Raw genomic sequence first — 15,922 nt, forward strand, 5'->3', positions numbered from 1 at the left:
TATAAAGTGACCCCAAAGAGCCCCCTTTCCCTTCCACCATGTGAGGACATCTATGAATCAGGAAGCAGGCTCTCCCCAGACACCAAATCTGCCTTGATCTTGGACTTCCCAGCCTCCAGAACTGTGAGAAATAAATTTCCGTTGTCAATAAGCCACCCAGTCTTATTGAATCAGGAAGCAGGCTCTCCCCAGACACCAAATCTGCCTTGATCTTGGACTTCCCAGCCTCCAGAACTGTGAGAAATAAATTTCCGTTGTCAATAAGCCACCCAGTCTATCGTATTCTGTTCTAGCAGCCGGAACAGACTGACAGAAGGAAAGCAATGGGATAACAGGTGGGAATGAACAGGGCAACTGCAAGGAAAAGAGACCAGAGGTACTTGACTAGAGCAAAAGATGAGTGTCCAGGAAGCAGGAAAAGGAAAGTTACCTAAGTAGGGCAGAGTCTTTAAAGATGGCAAAAGAAGTTTGGGTTTGTTGCAGTGTATAAAAAAGAACCATTAGGGCTTCTGAGACTGAGAATTGGCACATAAAAGTGTTATGTTCTGTTCTGTTAATGAAAATAAGCAAAATGGGTTAGAAGAGAGGAGTGGGGGTGAGAACAGCTCAGGATCTGCTGCCAAATTCCTATGGTGACTCTGCTTTTTGAATGGAAGTTGGGACCTGTGATGGGACAAGTAGGATGCAACTTAGATCAACAAAAAGAATATCTGAATTAAGGACATCCCAGAAAATCTTTGGTTATTGTAAGTACAGTCATGTAGCAATGAGGAGGTGTGATTTCTTAACCCCTCCTTCTTTGTTATCACATGTTGCAAGATGAGATCTCCCCAATCCTTCTGAAACTGGCCACTTTGCAGACACGCAGGAAGTTATTTAGCAACAGTTGCACCATTGTGAGATTTCATTCCTTTCCAAAACTATGCATTAGTTAGACTTCTATTTACAACCATTCATCTCAAGCAACCAAAACAAAACAAAATTATTCTGAATGTGAATAAACTAGGTGGCTACCTCCATGAAGCTAAATTTCTCAGAAAGTGCCACGCTCCCTTCTTCATTCTTTTTTTTTTTTTTTTTTTTGCGGTACGCGGGCCTCTCGCTGCTGTGGCCTCTCCCGTTGCGGAGCGCAGGCTCAGCGGCCATAACTCATGGTCCCAGCCGCTCCGCAGCACGTGGGATCTTCCCGGACCGGGGCACGAACCTGTGTCCCCTGCATTAGCAGGCGGACTCTCAACCACTGTGCCACCCGGGAAGCCCCCTTCTTCATTCTTATTGCACAGTTGGGCGTCGTGGGTACCAGCCATGCCAACAGTATTAATACTTCTCAGGAAGGACAGTAAAATTCCTCTCTGGGAAAACGTTTCTCACACACACACACACACACTCCATTTAACAATATAACTATTAGATAACTAATAAGTACCTACTGTATAGCACAGGGAACTGTACTCAATTCTCTGTAGTGACCTATATGGGAAAAGAATCTAAAAAAGTGGATGTAATGGCGGACTCCGGGAGGGTTCCCACAAAGGAATACTTCCCAGAACTTCTGCTGCCAGTGTCCTTGTCCCCGCGGTGAGCCACAGCCACCCCCCACCTCTGCAGAGACCCTCCAACATATTAGCAGTCCTGTTGAAGTCCTTCAATCAAATCCTGCTAGCCTTCAAAGTCTGATTCTCTGGGAATTCCTCCTCCCGTTGCCAGACCCCCAGGTTGGGAAGCCTGATGTGGGGCTCAGAACCTTTACTCCAATAACTGCTGGACCATAGCGGATGAGAGAATATGGAGCAGACTTGGACCCAAGCCATAGACTAAAACCAAGCCCAGCCAATCCCAGCCTCAATCAGCTAAACCCCAGATGAAAACTGAAGGAAGGTTCAATCACAAATAGTTAAATAAAGGCAAATCCAAGTAACCTGCGCTGCTTGGCCCTGAAGATAATGGCCAGCATCAAAGCCACAGGAAGGGCACTGAGGTGATAATGATGATGAGATGAGCAATGGCATGTGCACATGGGAAGGTGTTCGTAAACACCTAAGAACATCATAAGATGCTCTTAAAACACAGAGCATCTTTTCCAGCCTTCTTTACCTATGTGCAAGTTCAGTGATAAGGAATGTGCCCTCTACTTATTAGTCATCACTGAATGGTTCTGGATGAGAAGGAAATAATTGGGAAACTTCTGGAAAAGACAATCTACTTTGAGAAGTGAAGAATGGAATCCTTGGGAAGATGAAAAAAATGAGCAAAAACACAGACTTCAGATATTAAATAAGTCCACAAAAGAGAAAAAAGACTTCCATGTACAAATCTGGGGCAAAGCTGCCATTGGTTTGTATTTGGGAGCATATTTTTGAAGGTTTACTTGAGCCCACTGATGTGAATGCTCAGCGGAGAGAAGGAAATTTAGTTGTTGGAAGAACACATTACAGCTTCATTACTGGTCCAGCTGTGGTCCCCGGGTACTTCTCTGTTGATGAGAATAATGTGGTACTCGTTCTAAATGGAAGAGAAAAAGCAAAGGTCTTTTTTGCCACCCAGTGGTTACTTTATGCACAAAATTTAGTGCAAACTCAAAAACTCCAGCATCTTGCTGTTGTTTTGGTTGCAAATGAACATTGTAATAATGAATGGATAAACCAATTTCTCAAAAGAAATGGAGGCTCTGTGGAACTACTTTTCATAATATATGACAGCCCCTGGATTAATAACATGGATGTTATTCAATGGCCTTTAGGAGTAGCAACATACAGGAATTTTCCTGTGGTGGAGGCAAATTGGTCAATGCTGCATATGAAGGGCCATACTTGTGTAATATTGTAGGAACCATTTATGAAAATTCATCCAGACAAGCACTAATGAATTTTGAAACAAGACGGGAATGATAAGCTTTGTTGGGTTTCAGCAACAGAACAGTGGCAGCCTCAAGAAACAAATGAAAGCCTTAAGAATTATCAAGATGCTCTGCTTCAGAGTGATCTCACATTGCGCCCAGCAGGAGTAAACAGAGAGTGTTACAGAATATAAGAGGCTTGCTCCTATGGCTCCGTTCCCATGGTAGAAGACGTAATGACAGCTGGCAGCTGTGGAAATTCATCTGTTTACCATAATGCTCCTCTGCAGTTACTCAAGTCCATGAATGCTCCCTTTATCTTTATTAAGAACTGGAAGGAACTTCCTATTTTAGAAAAAGAGAAAACTATAATTTTACAAGAAAAGATTCAAAGAAGAAAAAGGTTACTTCACTGGTATCAATATTTCAAAGCAGAGCTAAAAATGAGATTTATTAATATTGTGGAAAGTTCACTTTTAAAGAATAATAAAGGTTAACTGTAATTCAAAAATTAATTAATTAAAAATTTTAAAAGTGGATATGTTTATGTATAACTGATTCACCTTGCTGTACAGCAGAAACTAACACAATGCTGTAAATCAACTATACTTCAATAAAAATTAAAAAAAAAAAAAAACTATTGTATAACCTTAGCTCTCTGTCTTGATTTCCTTATTCAACTCCCACTACCATTAAGTTCCCCTCCATGCACTACAGCCACATGAGGTTGACATTAAGTTTGACATAATTTTCTAAGTTTTGAAGCAGTAGAAGAAACTACAAATGACAGGACAAATCATTTTATCATTATAAATTCAAAATTTATGCTAAAATTTTTTTTAATGGAAAGAAATACAAAGGACAAAATAATATTTATAGTAATTAAATAAGCAAAGGGTTAATACCTACGTTAAAATGCACTTGTGAAAATTTCATAAGAACTCTACTAAGGGTCCCTGGACACAAATGAATATATGGCATAATCAAAGAGTTTGCATCCAAAAACAGAAATTATAATTAGTAGACACAATATGGGGAAATGTTCAATCCACCTAATAATCAAAGAAATAATCATTGAAATAACAACAAGGCACCACTTTATACCAATGTGATTTCAAATTAGAATACCCAGATAAGGTAGTGCACTTGTACCTGCATAGAATAAAAAGGTATGATAATGATTTTTGAAAGAAGAGTTAACATAGTAAAGAACTATTAAAATGTTATTTCCATGGACTTATTCTAAGAAAATAATGCAAAAGTTTTTCCTAAACTTACATAAAGATTGGCAATATTACAATACTAAAACAAAACAAAACAAACCTGGGCTGTCTGCCTTATAAGTTTGGAAATGGTGAATAAACAATGTTCCACCTAATTAATAGAACAAAAGAATCCTTAAAACAAATGAAAACAGATTGATTCTTGGGTAGCAGGAATGGGAGTGAATTTTTCTCTTTTATTTAAAGTTCCATTGATGTTGCTATAATAATGTTTGTATAATTAATTTCTGTCTTAATCAGTGTACTACTATGGTACCCATGATAAAGAACATTCCTTTCTTCTTTCCTCTCCTTTTGCCCTTCTCTGTAGCATTGGCAATTCAAAACAATCATTAAGTAATCTTCAGTTTACATTATAAATGCTCCATAGAAAGACATTTCAAAACATGCAATCTATTAATTTGTCCTTGGATTTCAACTTTCCAGACCAGCCAATTCGCAGTTTCCTACGCCCAGCAAGACTCTTCATTTCTTTATTATCTGTCAATTTATTTCATTTTGCTTCAGGAAATTATCACCCTGAAGTAGCATGTGTGTATTATTTTACTTCTAAATATAACTAGAAAGCCATCTGTGAAAAGTAGAGATATTTTCCTGAATCATTAACACTTTACTTTGACAATCAATAAGCACTTTTTAGAGTGACATTGACATTCTGAACTAAGAACTAAGCCCAAAGAACATGACACAGAGTAAGAAGTTTTTCAAGTGGGCCCAGTAATATATAAAGCTGCTTTAAAAGGCATTCATTTCAAATCAAAGCAGATCAAAAGTACTAAACAATGGTTTGTTTTGTAAATCATGGTCTACAAGTAGCTTAGAACTAGAATTTCTCAAGGAAATTGTGCCGTTTAAAACGGAATCATCTTTATCCTAATGGGATGTGTTCAACCAATCAAGAGAAGTAATGTCCTTGGGAGACTCAGCAGAGTTAAACAAAAATATCATTACAAGTCTCTTTATACATTTAATATTGAAAAGGAGTAGGAGAGCTGAGACTTTTATATGAGAACACAAAACATTTTGAATTAGATTTTAAAGTGGTCTAAATAATTCAAAATTATAGTTCTCTTATTTGAATACATTTTTAAAATTCATGCAAGATGTTACAATTTTAAAATATATTTAGAGCCCCAAATATTATAGTTTCATATCACTTCATGTAATACATGAAAGTTATCACTAATTTTATCACATTACTGATTTTTTTTCATCAAGGAAATGGCCTCTTGGTTATTAAGAGGCCACGTCCATTTCACAGGAATCATGTTTCCACAAGGGAACTTCCACTATAGCAGTGGTTCTCAATCCTTGCTATATATTAGAATTAGCTGGGGTTCTTTAAAAAAATATAGGTTTCACCAAAAACCTATTCATTCTGAAGGGGTGGAGTGGAGAACTTGCATCAGACTTTATAAAAGCTTCCTATGAGATCCTAATGTTCATCCCGGGTTGAAATCACTACAGTAAACTCATACTTCTATTCTCTCTCCTCATCCCTCACTTACTCATCCCCAAGTGAAAAATTTACCTGCCTTGTGAGTGTTTAGAGTATGACATACATTGGTTCTTGTTCCTCCACTGGGTAGCATTAATGCTTTAAAAAGCAGTACACCATTTCTTACACAGTTAAACAAATACCATATGATCCAACAATCACACTGCTGGGAATTTACTCAAGAGAAATGAAAACATAAGTCCACACAAACACCTGTAGACAAATGTTTACAGCAGCTTTATTCATAATAGCCAAAAACTTGAAACAACCCAAATGCCCAGCAACCGGCAAACAGATAAACAGTGATACATCCATGCAATGGAATACAACTCAGTGATACTGATAGATGCAACAACATGGAGGCTACGTGATGTACAATTCCATTTATATAACATTCTAGAAGCAAAACTGTCAGGGCAGAAATCTGATCAGGATTGCCAGGGTCTGGAGGTAAGAGCAGAAAGGAGGAGAGACTGACTGCAAAGGCACAGAGGGAACCTCCTGGGGTGATAGAAAGGCTATACATCTTGATTGTGATGGTGGTTACGTGATTCTATAAATATGTCAAAACTCATCCAACTATACATTGGAAATGATAAATTTTACTGTATTTAAATTATATTTCAATTTTTTTAAGTACCCAGTTATGTATTTCTTCTCTGTCTGCTCACACAGTTAGGGATCACAGAGGGTAAGGCAGAAATTCTGAGTATGCTAGTCACTCTAAACACTCACAAACTCTCCCTCAGGCAGTTAACCCAAGGTCTAGAACCTGGGGAGAGGAAGCCCAAAGGTGAATTCAACCACATTTTCCAATCCACTTTACAACAAGGCTGATATGTCCATCACCTGAATGACCCCTGAATCTACTTCTCAAATAGTTCTAAATTCAGGGGGTAAGAGAGGAAGGTAGAAATAATCATCACTCCAACTCCCCTCTCCCCAATATTGGCTATAATGATCAGGAAATCTTGTGAGATCAATACTACACTAAATTAGGGCAATCAAAATAACACATGGAAAGATGAAGGCAGACAGAAGGTCTTAACCTCAGTACTTTTATGAGTATTGACTGTGGTAGGCTGCAACACATTATGCCTTGGCTGACGTTTACAGACACAAAGCCAGTTTCCATTAGCATTAATAAGAAGACTTTTCTGACAGACTTAGATCTAAGCAGATGTGACCGAATCAAACACTAATTTGCTGGAAAAAAAGTATTTTCATATCATGCAAGACATACAAAACTTCATTATACAGTGTTATTATGCATTGGTGGAATAATTTTTACTCCCTATAAGTTATTAGAAAGGACAGTAGACCAGGGGTTGATGTTACATAAGACAGTTAAGTGCACATAGATCACAGAGGACTGGCCTTTTTTTTTTTTTTTTTTCTTTTTGCGGTACGCGGGTCTCACTGTTGTGGCCTCTCCCATTGCAGAGCACAGGCTCCGGACGCACAGGCTCAGCGGCCATGGCTCACAGGCCCAGCTGCTCCACGGCATGTGGGATCCTCCTGGACCGGGGCACGAACCCGTGTCCCCTGCATCGGCAGGAAGACTCTCAACCACCGCGCCACCAGGGAAGCCCAAGAGGACTGGCCTTTTAATTAAAGCATCTGGGTATTAACAGGCAGCAATAGTTCAGCAGACCCAGGTTCTATTCCTATTCTATTCTATTCTAGTTCAAAACTGTTTTGAACTTCAGCAGTTCAAGGGCGAAGGAAAGAATTGAGCGTAAATCTCTTGAAATCATTTGGCTTGTCAACCATAATTTGTTAATTACATAACATATTTTAGAGACTGAAATTCTGGCTTCAAATACAAAAGAGTGAAAAGTGTTTCAATAGATAAAAAAAAAGAATTGGAATGCAATGCATGAGCCTTGATGGTTCTCAAAAAACAAGCAAAAAAACAATAAAAGACATTTTGGAGAAGATGAGGGATATCTGAATATGAACTGAATATGAGATGATGTTACGAAAAGATGATGTTTTGGTGTGATAATGATATTGTAGTTATGTAAGAGATTATCCTTATTTTTATGTGATATATGCTAAAATATTAGGGGCCAAGGTGTCCTGATTTCCATAATTTGACTTCAGATGGTACAGAAAATTATATACCATATATTTTTTCATACACATATACACATTCATAAACACAAAAATATTTAAATATATGTATACTTATGCATATAAATACACATATAAATATGGATACACATGGAAAATACAGTTAAATAATATTGTTGAATGTGGGTATATGAGAGTTTATTGTATTTTCTTTCAATTTTTCTTTAAATCAAACTTTTTATAATAAATTTAGAGAAGAATGTAAGCATTCTATAGAGGACATGTCATCTTCTTGGCTTTAGGAAGAGAAAGAACTCAATGAAATTGTAAATCAAAGGTTAAATATAATTTAAACACAACAATGTTATTATACTTATAGTTCAGTGTATACTGAACTATACACTTAAAAATGGTTAAGATGGGGGCTTCCCTGGTGGCGCAGCGGTTGAGAGTCCGCCTGCCAACGCGGGGTACACGGGTTCGTGCCCCGGTCCGGGAAGATCCCACGTGCCGCGGAGCGGCTGGGCCCGTGAATCATAGCCGCTGAGTCTGTGGGTCCGGAGCCTGTGCTCTGCAGTGGGAGAGGCCACAACAGTGAGAGGCCCGTGTACCGCAAAAAAAAAAAAAAAGGTTAAGATGGTAAAGCTTCTGTGCATTTTACCACAATTTTTTTCTTTTTAGGAGAAAGGTGAAGGACCTAGAGAAAAAGCTAAATCAATATAAAAGGAAAATAGGAAATCTTCAAAGCCAGGCTAGAACACCAAAAAGTAAGAAAGGACAAATATTCCAACCTGTCTATAAACATTATACCAGAAAATGAGAAGATGATACTAAGAGAGGATATCTGGAGTGCAAAGAAACCTTACAGAGGAGGGGCCAAGGTAAGGGAGAGAAGCTTGGAGTGAATTGTGTCCCCACCAAAATTCATATATTGGAGTCCTCACCGCCAGTACCTCAGAATGTGACCTGATTTGGAGATAGGGTCCTTGCAGGTGTAATTTGTTAAATTAAGATGTGGTCACACTGGAGTAGGGTGGACACTTTATTCAATGTGACCACTATCGTATTTGGACACAAGACACAAACACACTTAGGGAGAAGATGATGTGAAGTGACACAAGGAGAAGATGGCCATCTGCAAGCCAAACAGAGAGACCTGGAGCGGATCCTTCCTTCACAGACCTCAAAAGGAACCAGCCTTGCCGACACCTTGATCACAGACTCTGGCCTCCAGAATTGAGACAATACATTTCTGTTGTTTTAAGTCACCCAGTTTGTAGTATGTACTTTTGTTACAGCAGCCATAACAAAACAGTACACCCCTCAAAGGAAGCCCAGGTCAGAAAACTGCTCAGAAGCACCCCACTAAAGCTGTTAAAAGTCAATCAGGAATTGGGGAACCATCCTGAAAACAAGGAATGCTACACAAGGTCATTATAGACTATGTGGACAGATTGGAGAGGGAAGACTGAAGCTGTCAGGGCAGAGATCTTAAAACCTTATTAAGTAAGTTTGGCAAGATGAAACAGCTATTTTAAGAAGAGACACATAGCACAAGGAACTCCACTCAATACTCTCTAATGACTTATATGGGAATAGAATCTAAAAAAGAGTGGATATATGTATATGCATAACTGATTCACTTTGCTGTACACCTGAAACTAACACAACATTGTAAATCAACTATGCTTCAATAAAAATTAATTTTAAAACAACAGACACAGGTATTACTTATGTCCTGAGGAAACAGGCCCGGGAATTTTAGAAAGTAAGGACTTTAAGATGCAAAGAGAGAGAGAGAGAGATGGTAAGGGCAAGACAATAATATATTGAATCCAGCCCTAACCACGTGCTAGTCTGATGGGAGAATATCTCCTAGGTAGAATTACACATTTTAGGAAGTCAAAGGCAGACAAGATGGATGTCAACAATTAATGCTTTAGGCAAAGCCAGAACTCCTTGATTTCACCTCTCTCATTATGAGGAAAAGTCACAGTAGAAATATCTAATAAGAGTATGTTAGGTGGGCTTCCCTGGTGGTGCAGTGGTTGAAAGTCTGCCTGCCGATGCAGGGGACGTGGGTTCATGCCCCGGTCCGGGAAGATCCCACATGCCGTGGAGCGGCTAGGCCCGTGAGCCATGGCCGCTGAGCCTGCGCGTCTGGAGCCTGTGCTCTGCAACGGGAGAGGCCACAGCAGTGAGAGGCCTGCGTAACGCCAAAAAAAAAAAAAAAAAAGCAGCAAGGGAGAAGCAACAAATAATATACAAGGGAATCCCCATAAGATTAACAGCTGATTTTTCAGCAGAAACTCTGCAAGCCATAGGGAGTGGCAGGACATATTTAAAGTGATGAAAGGGAAAAACCTACAACCAAGATTACTCTACTCAGCAAGGATCTGATTCAGATTTGATGGAGAAATTAAAACCTTTACAGATAAGAAAAAGTTAAGAGAATTCAGCACTACCAAACCAGCTCTACAGCAAATGCTAAAGGAACTCCTCTAGGCAGGAAACACAAGAGAAGGAAAAGACCTACAAGAACAAACCCAAAACAGGTAAGAAAATGGTAATAGGAACATACATATCAATAATTACCTTATATGTAAATGGATTAAATACTTCAGCCAAAAGACACAGACTGGCTGAATGGATACAAAGACAAGACCTGCACATATGCTGTCTAAAAGAGACCCACTTCAGACCTAGGGACACATACAGACTGAAAGTGAGGGGATAGAAAAAGATATTCCATGCAAATGGAAACCAAAAGAAAGCTGGAGTAGCAATTCTCATATCAGACAAAATAGACTTTATCACAAGAGACAAAGAAGAGAGAGAAAGAGACAAGAGACAAAGAAGGACACTACATAACAATCAAGGGATCGATCCAAGAAGATATAGCAATTGTAGATCTCTATGCACCCAACCTAGGAGCACCTCAATACATAAGGCAAATGCTAACAGCCATAAAAGGGGAAATCGACAGTAACACAATAATAGTAAGGGACTTTTAACACCCTACTTTCACCAAAGGACAGATCATCAAAAATGAAAATAAATATGGAAACACATGCTTTAAATGACACATTAAGCAACACGGACTTGATATTTGTAGGACATTCCATCCAAAAACAACAGAATACACTTTCTTCTCAAGTGCTCATGGAACATTCTCCAGGATAGACCATATCTTGGGTCACAAATCAAGCCTTGGTAAATTTAAGAAAATTGAAATCATATCAAGTATGTTTTCCGACCCCAATGCTATGAGACTAGATATCAATTACAGGAAAAAAAACTGTAAAAGATACAAATACATGGAAGCTCAACAATATACCACTCAATAACCAAGAGATCACTGTAAGAAACCAAAGAGGAAATCAAAAAATACCTAGAAACAAATGACAATGAAAACACGATGATCCAAAACCTACGGGATGCAGCAAAAGCAGTTCTAAGAGGGAAGTTTAGAGCAATACAATCCTACCTCAAGAAACAAGAAAAATCTCAAATAAACAACCTAAACTTACACCTAAAGCAATTAGAGAAAGAAGAACAAAGAAAACCCAAAGTTAGCAGAGGGAAAGAAATCATAAAGATCAGATCAGAAATAAAAGAAAAACAAATGAAGGAAACAATAGCAAAGATCAATAAAACTCAAAGCTGGTTCTTTGAGAAGATACACAATTTTGGTAAACCATTAGCCAGACTCATCAAGAAAAAAAGAGAGAAGACTCAAATCAACAGAATTAGAAATGAAAAAGGAGAAGTAATAACGGACACTGAAGAAATACAAAGAATCATGAGAGATAACTACAAGGAACCATATGCCAATAGAATGGACAACCTGGAAGAAATAGACAAATTCTTAGAAAAGCACAACCTTCTGAGACTGAATGAGGAAGAAATAGAAAATATAAACAGACCAATCACAAGCACTGAAATTGAAACTGTGATTAAAAATCTTCCAACAGGAATTTCCTGGTGGCGCAGTGGCTGAGAGTCTGCCTGACGATGCAGGGGACACAGGTTTGTGCCCCGGTCCGGGAAGGTCCCACATGCCGCGGAGTGGCTGGGCCCATGAGCCATGGCCACTGAGCCTGCACGTCCGGAGCCTGTGCTCCGCAACAGGAGAGGCCACAACAGTGAGAGGCCCACGTACCGCCAAAAAAAAAAAAAAAAAAAAATCTTCCAACAAACAAAAGCCCAGGACCAGATGGCTTCACAGGTGAATTCTATCAAACATTTACAGAACAGCTAACACCTATCCTTCTCAAACTCTTCCAAAATATAGCAGAGGGAGGAACACTCCCAAACTCATTCTACAAGGCCACCATCACCCTGATACCAAAATCAGACAAAGATGTCACCAAAAAACTACAGGTCAATATCTCTGACAAACACAGATGCAAAAATCCTCAACAAAATACTAGCAAACAGAATCCAACAGCAAATTAAAAGGATCATACACCATGATCAAGTGGGATTTATCCCAGGAATGCAAGGATTCTTCAATATATGCAAATCAATCAATGTGATAAACCATATTAAAAAATTGAAGGATAAAAAAACCATACGATAATCTCAATAGATACAGAAAAAGCTTTTGACAAAATTCAACACCCATTTATGATAAAAACTCTCTAGAAAGTAGGCATAGAGGGAACCTACCTCAACATAATAAAGGCCATATATGACAAACCCACAGCCAACATCATTGTCAATGGTGAAAAACTGAACCATTTCCTCTGAGATCAGGAACAGGACAGGGCTGCACACTCTCACCCCTATTTTTCAACATAGTTTTGGAAGTTTTAGCCATGGCAATCAGAGAAGAAAAAGAAATAAAAGGAATCCAAATTGGAAAGGAAGAAATAAAGCTGTCACTGTCTGCAGATGCCATGATACTATGCATAGAGAAGCCTAAGGATGCTACCAGACGACTGCTAGAGCTAATCAATGAATTTGGCAGAGTAGCAGGATACAAAATTAATACACAGAGATCTCTTGCATTCCTATACACTAATGAAAAATATGAAAGAGAAATTAAGGAAACACTCCCATTTACCACTGCAACAAAAAGAATAAAATACCTAGGAATAAACCTACCTAAGGAGACCAAAGACCTGTATGCAGAAAAGTATAAGACGCTGATGAAAGAAATTAAAGATGATACAAACAGATGGAGATATACACTACATTCTTGGATTGGAAGAATCAACATTGTGAAAATGACTATACTACCCAAAGCAATCTACAGATTCAATGCAATCCCTATCAACCTACCAATGGCATTTTTCACAGAACTAGAACAAAAATTTTCACAATTTGTATGGAAACACAAAAGAGCCCGAGTAGCCAAAGCAATCTTGAGAAAGAAAAACGGAGCTGGAGGAATCAGGCTTCCTGACTTGAGACTATACTACAAAACTACAGTAATCAAGACAGTATGGTACTGGCACAAAAACATAAATATCAATCAATGGAACAGGATAGAAAGCCCAGAGATAAACCCACACACATATGGTTACCTTATCTTTGATAAAGGAGGCAAGAATACACAATGGAGAAAAGACAGCCTCTTCAATAAGTGGTACTGGGAAAACTGGACAGCTACATGTAAAAGAATGAAATTAGAACACTTCCTAATGCCATACACAAAAATAAACTCCAAATGGATTAAAGACCTAAATGTAAGGGCAGACACTATAAAACTCTTAGAGGAAAACATAGGCAGAACATTCTATGACACAAATCACAGCAAGATCCTTTTTGACCCACCTCCTAGAGAAACGGAAATAATAACAAAAATAAGCAAATAGGACCTAATGAAACTTAAAAGCTTTTGCACAGCAAAAGAAACCACAAACAAAACAAAAAGACAATCCTCAGAATGGGAGAAAATATTTGCAAATGAAGCAACTGACAATGGGTTAATCTCCAAAATATACAAGCAGCTCATGCAGTTCAATACCAAAAAAACGAACAACCCAATCCAAAAATGGGCAAAAGACCTAAATAGACATTTCTCCAAAGAAGATATACAGATTGCCAGCAAACACATGAAATGATGTTCAACATCACTAATCATTAGAGAAATGCAAATCAAAACTACAATGAGGTATCACCTCACACTGGTCAGAATGGCCATCATCAAAAAATCTACAAACAATAAATTCTGGAGAGGGTGTGCAGAAGAAAAGGGAACCCCCTTGCACTGTTGGTGGTAATGTAAATTGATACAGCCATTATGGAGAACAGTATGGAGGTTCCTTAAAAAACTAAAAATGGAACTACCATATGACCCTGGAAACCCACTACTATACCTTGAGAAAACCATAATTCAAAAAGAGTCATGTACCACAATGTTCCTTGCAGCTCTATTTACGATAGCCAGGACATGGAAGCAACCTAAGTGTCCATCGACAGATGAATGGATATAGAAGAAGTGGCACATATATACAATGGAATATTACTCAGCCATAAAAAGAAACGAAATTGAGTTATTTGTAGTGAGGTGGATAGACCTACAGTCTGTCATACAGAGTGAAGAAAGTCAGAAAGAGAAAAACAAATACTGTATGCTAACACATATATATGGAATCTAAAAAAAATAGTTCTGATGAACCTAGTGGCAGGACAAGAATAAAGACACAGACGTAGAGAATGGACTTGAGGACACAGTGGGGGGAGGGGAAGCTGGGACAAAGTGAGAGAGTAGCATTGACATATATACAGTAGCAAATGTAAAATAGCTAGTGGGAAGCAGTTGCATAGCACAGGGAGGTCAGCTCGGTGCTTTGCAACCACTTGGAGGGGTGGGATAAGGAGGGTGGGAGGGAGACCCAAGAGGGAGGGGATATGAGGATATACGTATACATATAGCTGATTCACTTTGTTATACAGCAGAAACTAACACACCATTGTAAAGCAATTATACTCCAATAAAGATGTTTAAAAAAAAGAAAAAAAATGGAGCAATAAAAATATCTTAAAAAAAAAGCAAGCAAGAAAGAAATGGAATGGAGACTTATTTTCAATCAAGAGTGCAGATAATCTAATTCATGTTCCTCTTCTGTCCCATTTCAGAGCCTTCTGGTAGCAAAAGATACACCGCCTACCTGTTGTCACAGGAGGATACTCAGAGGAGCTGTGGTTGGTATTAGGAGTGTGGTTTCAAGAAATAAGGAGGAGAAAAAACAAAAAAAAACAGGAACTTACATTGCTAGCATCAGAAGATAGGGGAAAAAAAAAAGGAGGAGGAGAAATTGACCATCTCCTCTACCAAGGGAAATCATCACACGGGGCATGGACAACCCTAAGAATTAATAAAGAGCAAAAAGCTGGGGACTATCAGGGAAGGGCATTACTACCTTGGGTGAGCTGTCCTAAAGTCAAGGCTTAGAAAAACAACATCGGGATACCTGGTTGTTACCACAAATGCAGGCTGCAATCCCCAGTTGAACTTCACCCATAATAAAGCTGTTTTTTAAAAAATCTCCATCTAAATACTGCATCTACTTCTCGAATGGTTTGAAAGATGGAAGAGGAAAAGATGTGATTAAAACCAGAACAGACACACTTAGAAAACCTTCAAGCAGAACACGTCTTTCAAATATAATCTTAGAACCTGAAAATATAAAGCGAATAAAATTGGAATTATTTTAGTAAAAGGAGAGAAAAGGAAGTTAGGAAGCCCATCCACTCAGCATGCCCCTCACCTCCTGCAGAGCCTCTGAGTGCTCTTTGGAGCACAGCTTGAATATCACTGCCTTAAAGAATTAGAATCACTGGCCATTTAATGCATATGGTGAATTGGCCATTTTTAAGGACCTATAGGTTGACCAAGGACCTATGAGCTGCTCTGGTTCAAAACCCTGAGCACAGCAGATCAGATTAATTGTCTCAGGAATCTGGGGAGAACACACACACAAGGAAATAAGGCTGTTAAATGTAGGTGACCCTGAAAGGGTACTAAGAAGGGTCATGAACTTGAAAAGAACCATAAAGCGTAAGTAAAATGAAGAAGCAAAAGCTGTAAGAGGAAAAACCTAACCCAGCAGTTAAGTCAGAAGGAAGCAAGACGTGCAGAAAGTGAGTCCCATTAATAGTGAAGCATTAGAGTAGAAATCTACCAACAGTTGTAGCTGAGGTCCCTTCACTGGGCATTTGGGGATTCCTTCCTCGCCCGGCACATAGTAGGCACTCAAGAAATAGATACTTTGAGAA

At 38.7% G+C, this 15,922-nt stretch overlaps 1 long non-coding RNA gene and 1 pseudogene across 1 annotated transcript in view; one reads left to right on the top strand and one right to left on the bottom strand.

Moving 5' to 3' along the window:
• LOC113620875 (uncharacterized) overlaps positions 1 to 15,922 on the bottom strand; it is a 465,861-nt gene that overhangs the window by 404,330 nt on the left and 45,609 nt on the right. The window lies entirely within an intron of this gene.
• On the top strand, positions 2,325 to 3,380 carry LOC113620873 (ribitol-5-phosphate xylosyltransferase 1 pseudogene; annotated as a pseudogene).

The sequence above is a fragment of the Aethalodelphis obliquidens genome, unplaced genomic scaffold (assembly GCF_003676395.1).
Source record: "Aethalodelphis obliquidens isolate GAN/ISIS:26980383/991018 unplaced genomic scaffold, ASM367639v1 scaffold8, whole genome shotgun sequence".
Classification (NCBI taxonomy): Eukaryota; Metazoa; Chordata; class Mammalia; order Artiodactyla; family Delphinidae; genus Aethalodelphis; species Aethalodelphis obliquidens.